General features: G+C 46.4%; 1 protein-coding gene across 1 annotated transcript in view; it reads right to left on the bottom strand.

Annotated features, from left to right (window-relative positions):
• LOC116429211 (autophagy-related protein 16-1-like) overlaps positions 1 to 13,801 on the bottom strand; it is a 332,302-nt gene that overhangs the window by 279,041 nt on the left and 39,460 nt on the right. The gene's annotated exons all lie outside the window — the stretch shown is intronic.

Genomic DNA, 13,801 nt, shown 5'->3' with positions numbered 1-13,801 from the left:
CGCGAATAGACGGAAATGGAAACGGACGCTTTCAGCTTTTGCCCGGCTGAACTTGCCCCCCGTGTAATTAATGACAGATGATAAAATAACAACTGTTCCCCGTTTTCTTCGTTTTATCGGCGATACCGAGGCATTATCGTGCGGAGCTGTTCGCTTTGAGGGAAATTGTTTCGATTGCAACGGACGAGAAATTTCAAGGCAGGGCTGCGCATAATTGTTACGAAAATAGAACGCGCACCGCTGGTTCTTCGAAGCATCGCAGCCGTGGAAACGTATTTTTGAACGGTCGAATAATTTCATTAACATAATTAGGATAACGCGATTACCGTTCGCGAAAGTACAGTCGGGCTCATTAAAATTTTCTTGAATGGAAGTTTCATTGCTGGTAATATTACCAGTTCGAATTGGATAGTCATTTAATGCATAAACATATTGTAAATTACCGCGGCTTGTTTTTCTGCCGTGTCCGAGGATAATATTATTCCCACTTTGACTCTTTTATTTGCAACCTTTCGGAATGTACAGGATGCTTCGGTAAAAAATGCTGCGTCATTATCTTCGTTATTTCCGAATTTACGGAAGGAATTGTATTAACCAAAATAGTCCAATTTAAATGCTTGGCGTCAGCAACTTCGGATAATACATTTTTTACCTCCAGAAACACCGGAGGTAATTAAATACTAATTCTTATGGAAACACTCTGTGCAGTTACAATACTTGAAATTCGAATGTACGCGTTGAAGCGTTCTTACGACCAATGTTTTACGATAATAAAGCAATAACGCTATAAAATAATCTTCAAAGTGTATAAAATAACTCGGTTATTGAAATTCTAATCGATTCCATAAAAATCGGACGCGTAAAAGGTTGCGTTCATTGGTCGATGTTAATAATGCCAGATCGCATAAACGATTTAACGATCGATCTACGGAAGCTCCATCCAGCCTTCAATTATCTTAAGCGATAATGGGAAGGATTCCCACTACACTCCCGGGAATTTCGGTGCGAACGAAGATATACGATTTCCCGGCGAATCTACCCAATTCGATCGGGGAATTTCGCGTTCAAAAGACCCGTGTAACCTCGGAAAATAACAGCGTCGGAACGGATTACTTCGAGGAAAATGTTCGCCGTTTGTAAACGGGAGTACCGAAAATTCCGTTTGAAAATTTCCCCGAAAGCGCGGCGCTTTCTCGTGTTTACCTTTACGGGCAACCTGCTATCTCGAACATCGGTCTACATCGCGGCGCGGAACAAAAGTAAAAAAGGGTTCGTTACACCATTAGAGAAATCTACGTCAAAGTGTACGTGAAATAATCTTTCACGGACGCGGCGGGGCGAGCTCTTCCAGGTAGATGCGCTCGCCATAAAAGAGTTGCTTTCAATCAGACGCCGAGTCCCAAGCAAAAGTGGAATATCAGTTTGAATGGAAACAGAAAACTGGAACGTTCACTTAAAGATAAAAACGTGGAATCAGCGTGCTGTAAAGCCCCGCGAGACTTATTTGTGCAACGGAAGAATCGTTGGTTACGTTTCTGCCGGGGACAAGCAAACCATGACCGGATTTATTTTCACGTAACTGCCTCGGAGCAACTATTACCGTGTCAAATTATATGGAGATGTTTATATTATAAATAGCCGGCTCGTCGATGGTCTTTTTTCTTTTCTCCGCGCCGGGGAAAAACAAAACGAGGGGCAGGAACGGAATTGCACGGTTTGCTTCGCGGTGAAACAACGCGCTATTTTGCATGTAATTGCGTTAATTATTTCGAGTTATGGGAATTTCCAAACATCGACGATGGAGAAGAGAAAAATGTGAAAATACAGGGAATATTTGAAGTGTACACGGATTTAATCCGGGATTGTGTTTAATTGGGCAATTCTACGAAGCTTCAATTAGTCGACTTTAGGAGGCCACCGAACACTTTACAAACTCACCAAACCCGGATAAAATGATGTAATTCGAGGAAAATGAGATGATTAGAGTGCGGTTCGAATAATTACAGCAATGGATTATCGAATAATGAATCGCAGAACGCGAAAAGGTTATTTAATGGTATTGAAGATCGTCCGATATCCATTCGAAATTCGGTGTTATAATGCAGAGTTAACGCTCGAGTATGCGTTTAATTGTATAAATTTATCGTTTCGAAAAAAAATAGAAGGTCTCGAACGTTACGAAGTTAATAGGAATTCTATTCACAGATGGATTTAACAACGTCAGCTTTATTAGCCGGTAAAAATGTGCACATATCGTTAATGAAAGTTTCATGGAAATCGCGTGAACGGGGCACAGTTGCGCGATAAGCCCGCGTGTCTTCGTTAAAACCGCTTAATTAGGCTGGTCAAAACAATCGATCAAACGTACGGGGCTCGCATAACGGCGTGTATCGGCGGTGTACAGCGCAATTTATGTATTATGTACTTATATAAATTTCATTACTCGAGGAACTAAACAATTCCCAATTAATTCCAATTCATAACTCCATGCATCTGCCATAACCGTGGCCGTAATAGGCGAGTGACAGTATTAAAGCTAACAATTTTCCATTAGGTCGAACGTATGAATGTTGTACAATCAAATAGATTCTATAACGTGTACCACAATACATTAACAATGCTAATAGAGGGGCTCTTCACAGTATGAATGCATTATTCAGTCATTACCAGTGCGCCAATTTGACATACGGCTACGCAGCTCGCGTCATGTCTCATTCGTTCGGCCACCATATCATCCGCATGGAATTACGATCGCGTACACGCGCGCTCTGCCCGACCATTTTTTTGCGGGCTGTAATTTGATTGATGTCGCGTTATTAAAATGTACTTCAATTACGGCTATTCATATTATAAAACGGCAGCTGGTTCACTGACATTCATAGCGGTGCCGTTGCAGGCTCGTTTTTCATGGCGTCAAGGACCAATGGCTTTTGTACAATTATCTTTCGCGCGACGCGACGCCACGCGACGCGACGCGACGCGACGCGACCGTGTGCCGGTTCGTTGCACGCAAAGTAAAAATCATTAATTTCAAACGCGACTGTAAAAGGTTTACATTTGCGCGCGATCGGTTCGAGTTTTATTGTTCGAAAGACGCCATTCATCGCGAACAAACGATCTCGCAGAATGATTCTTGTAAATGCGGGTATATGAGAGCCTATTATTAATTATTTTTACTCATTTTCAATGTAAAAGTTCGCTGTGTAATTTTTCCTCCGCTATTCGTTTGAAAAAAGTTCGATTAACTGTCGTGAAAATTAAAGAATTTCGCGAAACTGTTTATGGAAAATTCATTTCCCTGCATAAAATTCAGATTAATAATTTAAACAATGGACAATCTTTAAAACATCCGCAATTTTATGCGTGCGTTAAAGTTCAATGAACGGATTGGTTGTATTTCCGGGGAAATACAATTTCAGGCATTTTAATTACTCCATTTCACGACTTCTATGGAACAAAAATGCGTGCAATTATTGTCTTTGAGAGAGGCTATTCGAGGAAGAAAATCGAAGAAGAACGCAGAGTCCGGCTGGGATCGGTGTACGTAGAATTTTAAGGAGTTCACCGACATTAAGAAGAATAGGGTCACGGGAGAAACCTGTTTCGTCCAAACGCCATAAACTCAGATTGGAATTTGGTCGCGTGTGCAGGTAACAGGTTGACTTTAGACCTCGCAGGCCGCTTGAATAAAAGAGTTCTTTTCGTTATGGATGCGCTTCTGCATTGTAAAGCCCGTGTCCTCTATTGCAATCTAAGCGAATAATCTAAGCGATTGATGTATTAAAATTGTAAAATTTCATATTTAACACCAGATTCACGGACGTTTATCTATCTAAACTGCTACTAAATAACGTTTAAAAAAATTCGGTACCCGTCAAATTGACGGGTTCCGTAAATCTAGTGTTAACATTAAATCTTGAGTAATCTGTCGATGCGTGAAATGTGGAAATAAAATACCATTGTTCCCCTTATTTTGTGAATAGATTCCTCGTTCAGTTTAAAAAAATGTCATCTATATCTCATAAAAATAAATGGAATATTTCTAGTGACAAATTTTTGGAGTGCACAAGGTTCAACACATTTCTAACCTCACCGACAAAAGATGAAATCATTAAGAATTTCTAATTCAATAATGTTCGTTATATAGAACAAGAGCAATTACAAGCAAAAAGTACAACACATTTTCATCGATCTGTTCCGGAACAGATGCGTCCAACAATTCGTGAAGTCTCAATCGCCGATAAGACACAAAAAGAATCCGATCAGCAACATCACACTTCATTTACCACAATTAACTCGCATTCATCCGAATCCAGCCGTTGCACGGTTCTCGAAAACAAGCCTAATCCCGGATGAACGGCAAAGCAAATCGAGATACACTCGATTTCTAGGAACAGATATCCGGCAAATCTTAATTGAAAGTATTTATCCGCACAGAATAAATTTACGGATAATTTGAGGTCGCCTGGGATCCCGGGGGTTACCCTGTACAAGCAGCGAGAGATCTGAAAGCAATTAAGGCTTCACGGAGACGGCAACTGTTACTCCGACCCGGACGACGACGAAGACGACGACGGCGACGTAAGTCGTGGAAAAGTTTCCAAAGGGGATCCGGCGCGGATGATGTAGGCGGGCAGGGGGTTGATTCCCTCGAAAGACTCGAACAAACCGCTGTTTCACCGAGGAACGAGGAAGAGAGAGGAAGCGGCGGCTGAGCGGTTTGGTAAATCAAGCGTCGGGAACGTACGTTCCGCAGGATCGAAGCGCGGGGGGCGGCGGGGGTCGGAAAGTGTCGGTGGTTGTAGGCAGAATGGCGGCGGCGTCGGTAGTTGTCGTCGTCTTGCCCGATGAAATTTACGTTCGACGATCCCGCGGCGGGGCTTCGTCGGGGTTATCGATTATACGAAAAGGTGAGTTAATTGCCACCGTTCCTCTCTCTCTCTCCCTCTCTTACTCTTCCCGATCGTTTCCCTTCCTTCACACGGCGCGCGCGGTTTTGTTCCGCGGCGGCAGTACCTTTAATTGCGTTCTTGCCGCGCGATTTCGAGAAACGGGACGCGGCGGAATAAACCGTTTGAAATGCGTCGTGGGTGAACAGGAAGGGACTCGAAGGCAAAGAAACGAGTGCAATCGCATAAAAGGACTCGAGCTATATTGTTTCCGAGCGGAGAGGCTTTATCCGCGATCAACGTTTTCCTAGGAGGTGGAACGACTAGAGGCTGGCTGGCTGGCTGGCTGGCTGGCTGGCTGGCTGGCTGGCTCCAGCCGCCAGGTAAACCCACGCGGCACACGGCCGTAAGAAACTGATGAACGTGGAAAGCAACGGTAATGACAATCACAGAGAGCGGTAGTGCCATTACACGTCGACCGGCCGGGACAGGGGGGCGGCGGGGAGCAGCAGAGGCAGGGGAGAGAGAGAGAGGTTTAACTACTCAGACACGCAAGTGTCTCACGACCTTGTAGGAACACCTTCCTTTAATCGTTTTTCATTTCCACTTTTCTTATCGTGCCGCGGTCCAAGACGATTCACAACAGAACCATCATTCGTACGAATTACAGCCCTCTGCCACGGTTTGATCACCGTTCTCCGGGACTTTATTAAGTTATTAGGCGACCACACGGGCGCTCTTTAATTAGTAATGTCTCAGCGATGCATTATGAATCCATACGTTATTCCTCCGGGCACGTAAACACGCGTGTTCGCCGCGCCGGCATTACGGCCGGCAGGGAGCGGAGGATTTAATGATTGATACGCAAGAAAATATTGAAGAAAATCACGAAGATCTTCGGGTTTTCATACTTCCTTCGTTTAATTGCCTCTTCGGTCCCTTCGATCGTAAACGTGCGGACAAACTCTGGACGTAGGGTATCCGCTTGCGATTAAGAAATATCGAAATTCATTTATTTCTTCGATGTCGGAGTAAAACCGCCGCTTTTCCGTCGAGGATGTTCGCACGGAAAGCAATCAATCGTAAAGCGCGCCGCGCTGACTTTTGTTTCCCGGCATGTCGAAAAGTAGCCGTCCTTTTGGAAGCTCCGCGAAAGAAACGCACGGGACCGCGAAGAGCCGGCGAGTTGTCGCTATAAAACTTGCTACGATTATTACCGGTGTGTGTTGCGCTCCGCGTTTAATTTCCCTGGCCGTAAAATGCGGTACAGCTTCGGTGTGATGCGTGACGGGAACAGCTAGCGCGAAAAAACGCATAAAACGTGTAGCCACGTCGAATTTCCGAATTTCAGAAGCTCGACGACCGCGCGTGAATTAATATTTGCATAAACCGCACGGCAAAAAAAAAACACCGTTTGTCCTGTTAAAACTTCTAATAAACCGCACGCGAAAGTGCGCGCTCGTTGAAATTACGTAAACGCGGGCGACGGCGACGCGCGGCTAATCTGAGCCACCGATCTGCACTGCAACGCGGCGGATAGTTCATTATCAACCTTGATCTTCGAACTTGTAAACAAAAATTCAAAACGCCGAGCGTTAGAAATTTCACCGACAACACTGTTCATTACCCGTTTCGCACTGGAATCATCGTAGCTCCGGAAAATCGACGCGTGCGCTCGTTAAAATTACGTAAACGCGAGCGACAGCGACGCGCGGCTTATCTAAGGCACCGATCTGCACTGCAACGCGGCGGATATTTCATTATCAACCTTGATCTTCGAACTCGGCTTAAACAAAAATTCAAAACGCCGAGCATTAGAAATTTCACCGACAACACCGTTCATTACCCGTTTCATACTGAAATCATCGTAGCTCTGGAAAATCGTTGCCCCCCTTGGAGCAGAAAACGCACGCAACATCATTGCTGCGAATGCCCGTGATTCGAGTGGAAGATTCGATAACGCTACGTTTGCCGTGTAGGTAGCAATCGAGGCAGCGAAAGCAACCGACTAGCAAGTTTACGTGAATACACGGTTGCGCGTAGAAGTATCCTTTCATCGATTTAGATGCAAACCGGGTGCATGTTGCAGGCATTGAAATGGATAGGCGTTGCACAAGCAACCTTATTCAATGATAGCGTATGCATAATTCGCATTAATGCCGGCCATGCGAAAGTATAGACGTATGAGCTATCGGGAGGGGTCCCAAGAAACATTGTAACAATTTTTCATTTCTATGGAGGCCATCGATTTCCTCGATATAAGTCATCGTTTCTCCGCTGATATCAATATCGGCTTAGGGGCAGTTATAAACCATCGCTTTCAAAGACAAATTTGTCTCGTGAACTTACTGTAATTTGCGTAAATTCTTATGGTAATGAGAAGTTGGTAATGACAACTCAATGAGTTAAACTATTGGAAAAATTGAACAGATACTGTCACCGTTGAATATTAGATCGCTGATTCACAATAGTCAAGCGTGTCCACTTGCCCAGCAATGTTTTAAGCAAATATAATCTAAAAGTGTGACATTAAACGTTTAATTTACGGTATTCTACAGTATCCTCCAAAAAGATGATTACTGTACTTTATGTAAATTTCATGTATAGTTATAACAGTGGTAAAAGTTTCGATGAAACTTTAAATAGACAAAAATGATAATCATTGTTACGATAAAAAGAAACGAAACACAGATACATCGTTTCCAGAAAATCGTTCGCAGCTTTGAAAATATCAATCTCCCGGAGCACGTTCATTCGGACCTTTCTTTCGTCTAGCAAATACCGGCTGTCTCAGACGGCGCGCACCCTTTTTCCTCTCCGTCGTCGTTGAACGAGACAGAATCGGAGTCCGGCGTACGGTACTCGTCGAAAAGGAGCGCAGGAGTCGTCGATGGCGTCGTCAAGGACGCGGAAAATAAGAGAAGCAAGCCCGGGGGAGAGCGTGACACCCCGAACGCGGCCGGGTCCAACCTTTATGCAAATAAATCATTCTCGCGGGTGTTGGCGAGCCGAGCTCACGGATCGCGGGGCGGCCAAGCCCCCCTTGGCCCGGCGACAAGATCTTTTATCGTGATTAAACACGCGAGTCGCGGCGCGTCACCTCCCGGCTGTGTACCGTCGCGATAAGGGGCGAGCGGTTCCTAGGAGAGACAGCAAAACCAGAAACGTCACTGGCACGGCGTGCAACTTGAGTGGGACAACGAAAGAGAGCTGCGAGCAAGGTGGACGCGAATGGCGGCGAAACGGGGGCGAAGGGAGACAGAGAGGGAAAGAGGGAGAGAGAGGCTGACAACGTAGGGTCACCATCAATCTCTCCGCGACATCCTCTTGGAGAACGCGCTGGGGACCAAGGTGGAAACGAGAAGGAGAATAATACGTACACCTATAAAGGGAAAGAGACGAAGACACGGGTCGGACGGCGGAAAGAAGAGAGAAGACAAAAGAGAGAGAGGGGGGGAGGAAGGGAAGGAGAGAACGGGCAGAGGACCTAGCTCTGGCGTAATACGAGCAAAGTTTAATTACCGCATTACTTTGGTACGCTTTATCCATCTGGTGCCAGAGCGTTCATCCATTCTTCCGTTGAATCCATCAGCAGTCAGGCCGGTTGATTGCGAAACAGGCGGCGGCAGAGGGAGGAGGGGCGGGGGGGATTGTGTAGAAGCAAATAGCCTCTTCTCGAAATTCTATACACTATTTTCCTTGAACTTCATCCTCCCGGCTCAATCACCCCACTACCTTGACGGGTTCGTGATCGCAGGAGGCTACGTGCACGCCAAGGTAACCGCTTCTTTTCTCTGTCCTTATCGTTTGCCACCGTTCTATCTAATGGCCAGTCCACCTTTATTTCGTTCCAGCCAATCCCCTCCTAAGTGTTTCTCTCTAACAGTATCCGTGAACACGTAACATCTATAGATGGTAGTGGGTAGCCACTTAGAGGCGCGGAGCGTAACCACGCATAAACCAGTTTCCTGGTTATCCGACTCCTCGCATTTTCCTGGTCGACGCACCGCGCGTCGAACCCGTACGGAACGTACCATTAACGGAGGCTCCGCACGATTCCGCTGCGATTGGTGATCACCGACAGCCAGCGGCCGCCAGAGAAACCGGCGGCGGCGGCGGCGTCGGCGGCGGCGGTGCCCGGTGCCAGTGACGCTGCTTAAAGGCACCCTGGCATCGTTTTAAAGCGACGACTCGCCAGACCCGTCTGCGTCACGACGACGAGCATCGAATAATTACGTAACGAGTCGTGCACTTTCTTCTGGCCCCCGCGTCGCTCGCTCGCTCCTACGGCGCCGCGAATCGATGCGACGCTCCTGGGAAGAGGAAGACGTTCACGGATTGATTGGTATGCGTCTGATCGAACGGCGCGCCAGACGGATACGTTATTTCGTGTATTTAGAGACAACTTGATTAACCCAGCCGCGAACGATGGATCCGAAGAATCGCGGATGGCCAGACGCGGAAGCAATCTCGACAGGGACGCTGAGGAACTTTCGGCTTGTTTTGTTTTCCGACGTTGGACAAATTTTCGACAGTTTGCTAGTGGCTTTGACACCGTTTCGTTTACTTGATCTTTAGCGAGAGTTATTCAGAGATGATGTCATGTACGATTGCGTGGCGTTTTGGGGGATTATTGGGAAGCAAATGATGGGAAGTATAGAGGAATTCTGAAGTGATAGGTTAAACAGCGTAATTTTCGATTATCGCTGATTAAGGTATGCTCTAATTAGGTGGAATTACCGTATTCTGTACTATACTGTTGAAACTATATCACTTTCATGAAGTTTGATCGGAATCCGTCAAATGCAAGATCATTGTTTGAGAAGTTAGTTGAATTTTATAGGGTTTCTGTATGTGCTCGTTTAGCTCAAGTTCATATGTAAATAAGTCATTCTCTCGCTTACGTGTGAAAACATTTCTCCATTGTAAAAGCGTTCATTTCCATAGCTATCCCAGATACGAACAATGAATAGAGATCTACACCTCAGTATCTACAATTTACTCGGTCGTTATTATCATAATCATCGTAATCAGACTCGGGATTTTATGCATTTATAAAACACTCGAACGCGCGATAAACCAACGGCAGGAATAATTTTTAATTAGTACTCGGGGAAGTACGATCTTGATTTATACTCCATTAAGACCGAAAACGGGGGGAATCAATTTCTGAATAATTCTTGGCTCTATAAATCGGTATATAAAACCGTGAATGTGCACGAATCTTCGTTAGAATAGCAGTAATACGTTGCGCCGGTAAGTTTCAAGTGCCCGGCGATCGTAAAATCGGAGCTGTCAGCGAGAACAATTAGGCACGAGGAAATTGTTAATGGGAAATATGAGTTTGAGGATAGATCGTTGGAAGAGTCACGAGCGCGGGTCGGCCCCACGGTATCGTAGACCGTGCTGAGTGATAACCTTTGGCAATTTAGCGTCGACTCAGAGCGGCTTTCTCTTGCCCTTTCACGCGATAAACTGGTACAAATTAAATCAGCATCGTGGATTTTCTTCGGGACGCGGACAGCGTTCATAAATTTCAGGTAGATCAAAGGGGGCGAGTGTACATCACGCCGAGAGGCATTCGAGCCGCACTCTTATAATCGTCTGCATAACTTTGAGAATCCGTTTGACCGAGAACCAGTATCGGGAACAGCCTTACGCCGTTATGCGATAAGTCGCGTGCCCATTAAACGTTCGCACCAGCGATTCGTACGTTTCGTTTGTTCTGTGCTCGCCAGCACGGAATCACAGTTACACCAATGCCGATCCGAGCAATAAATCGAAGCGACACGTTAAATTACGCAGATATCTATATTTTTCTCTCTCACCGCCTCGCGTCAAATATCTTCAACTCGAACGCGTTGCCGTCAGATAATGATCGGATCGTTAACAGGGATCATCGAAAACATGAAAACAGCACACAGCGCGTTCCGTTTGAAAAATTCAATCGCTCGGAGGAAGTTCTTCAGGGAAAGTCGCGGAAACAGTAAACTCGTAGCTTAGAAGCGACTGCAAGTTGTCGGAGGAGTTATCGTTTCGAGTTCAAGTATCTTCATTAATTACTTCGGTGATTGGGCTTCATGAAATTCTTTATACGTCGTTAAACCTCAATTCTTAAATTGCTGGAAGATCAGCGGACGTTTTACGGTCGGCGTTCGCGGGGAACGGGGTTTGTTGCTTTCACCTCGAAGTTCACAATTTCTTTGGCTTCAATCGTCCGGCGTTGGACAATTATCGAGTGTATCGCGGCAAAAGTTCGCCCGGGGTTGCCGATCGTATCGAATAATCGAGAGGCACTGTTCTCGCCGGATAATTAGAAAGCAATAGAAAACGCACTCGCGGACACGCGGAAAACAATTTGTGTCTTATCGGCGAAGGTTTCGATTGGCCGGAACGGTGGGTGCAGACAGCGCTATTTCCATTCGAAATTACGGTCGCAAGTTCGGTTCAATTTGCGTAAGGTAATACGATTTACATTGGCTGTTAGTGTCGGTTTTGCGGCCAGTAAAGCGAGTCAATAGTAGTAGTACATCTGTAGTATTCAACTGTCATTACGCTATACCTTATTTGCCGTGTCGGGATCGTTGTAACGAATTGTATCGTTCTTTCCGAAACGGAAATAAATATCGAGCAAATAAAAGCTCGCGTCCGATTCAGATAATATCTTTACAGTGCCCAATTAACACTTCGAAACGAATGAACCGTGATCTACGACTAGTTTATTTAATTATCCCAGCTGAATAACAGTTCTAACTGGTTGAGCTAATTATGCAATCCAATCTGTAGCCCGTGTTCCTAATGATTATTTCAAATTCCCCGCTATCGCCGGTTTCCGGAATGATAAAGTGCCGGAGATAATATCTGAAGTAATCACAGACAACCGCGAGTAACGCAACATCCCTTAATAAACCTAATTGTATTAATTAAACATTAATTAAGTGGTTGATTATATTAAGCATTCGCCGTTGCTCTTTGTACGCGAGTTACCCGACCGCGGAAGCTTATTCATTCGTGGAGGCGGCTGCCCGCAGAAATCGAAAAAACCAGAATGCTCGAATTTATCTCCGCGGACCGCATATACAGTCGGCCCGGCTTTTTCTCCCGGCGCGCGCTGAAAAAACCGTCGGACTCGTTTCGTAGTGTCATTAAAATATCGATCTATTAAAACGCGTAAAAGAAAATCGATCTTTCGTAATTCCCGTACAGTTATTATGCGCGCTTAAACTTCCGCGGAGCTGGCCGGGATCGTTTCATTGAAAACGATTCCAGGGTTACAACTCCAGTCGATTCTTTTAAATCCCGCCATTAGACCCGCCGTATAACGAACGTAAAAGGATCGGTCGATAAAGGTCCGCGGAAAAGAAGGGTCCCCCCCGAGTGGCATGGAATTTTCAAGCGTCCGCCGCGGCGGTAAGTGCGCGACCTTCCTCCATCCCCGGCAGAATTTCAAGAACGGGGTCTTACTTTCCTCAAAGGACACTCGTTTTCAATGATTACGATTCATCCGGCCGCGGAGAGGTCTCGGGGCACGGTGAAACCGAGCGAACCCAGCCGCGCGCGCGCGCGCTCGCTCGCTCCGTAATACGTGTGTCTCGCGATCGGTCGAGGCAATCAAAGTGGATCGAGGCACGCGTGCACCGGTGGCTTTATTAGAAACGAGTCCGTAAGACACGCATCAGCGGATCAAACGACACGTCTAGGGGGCCATTGGGTCGATCGGTACTCAAGGGCGAACGAATAGCGGCCGCTCGTAAATCGACGGAGACTACCACGACGACAAAACGGTCGTTTCCTTGCGAAATTCCGCGGCAGAAGATTGCCGATTGCGATTGAACCCGATGAGACATCCAGGCACCGTTATTCCGGCATGGTGACGCGATGGTATGGGCACCTGGTACGAGCCTGCTGCATCTCTCTTTCTCTCTCTGCCTCTTTCTTTCTTTCTTTCTTTCTCCTCTGTCTCTCCCCGTCTCTCCCCTGGTTTCCTCTTCGGTCTCGTGTTCTCTCCGGTCCGCCTCGCTCCTTCCACGCCGAACAGACTCCTCTAAGCACCGCCGCGTGAATCGACCGAGTTTACGTTCAGGGGGACACCGCCGTCCGGTTAGGTCACACTGTTCACACATGTACGAAATTTTTCTCTTTTTAGGATCCTCTTCTCTCCCGTTGTACGCCCACCCCGCCTCGCCGCGCCGCGCCACGCCGCGCCGTGCCGCGTCGCCGCGTTTCACGTTTCTTCGTCCTCGTCTACGCGTCATCCGCTCTACTGGACGTACCGTCAGCCACGACACCTATTATTTACGCGATACGCATCATTTACCTGACATTCCGAATCCACCGGCATCGCTTAATGACATACCGTGATCGGTCACCGTTCCGTTTATCCTGTTTCTCCTGCGGAACACGTTTTTGCTTTTGTGTACACTGGCGTGTAATTCGGCTGGTTATCCCGGAACCACCGGGACCAATTATTCTTCCGGTTAACGCGGCTCCGGCGGATCGCGAGATCGCTCTCGCGATATCTGCATCTGATAGTCGTTATTAAGACTAGCTCGTGAGCGTTCTCTTAAAGGGTAATTAAAGCCGGTGAAATTCGTCGCGCTCGTTAAAACCGCAAGTGAAATTCATATGGATCGTAACTGCCAACGATCGACGAGACAGGTTTCTAATACCCGACGATCCATCACTGACTGGTTGTAAGATTTTTTAAAGATCAGGTGAATGTCGATACTGAAAAACAATTCGATGCAAGCCAATTTACGTCCTCGATCGCGTTACTCTCATCAGCTGCATGATTCAGACATTCTTACGGTAATCATTCGATAAACACGTACACGGACGCCCACTCGATACTAACCGAAATCAGGTTTCACACCGAGATCCACGGTGCTCTCGAACTAGAACAGCATCAAACG

The sequence above is a fragment of the Nomia melanderi genome, chromosome 3 (genome assembly GCF_051020985.1).
Source record: "Nomia melanderi isolate GNS246 chromosome 3, iyNomMela1, whole genome shotgun sequence".
Taxonomy (NCBI): Eukaryota; Metazoa; Arthropoda; class Insecta; order Hymenoptera; family Halictidae; genus Nomia; species Nomia melanderi.
This window is presented reverse-complemented; position numbering and strand designations above follow the sequence as displayed.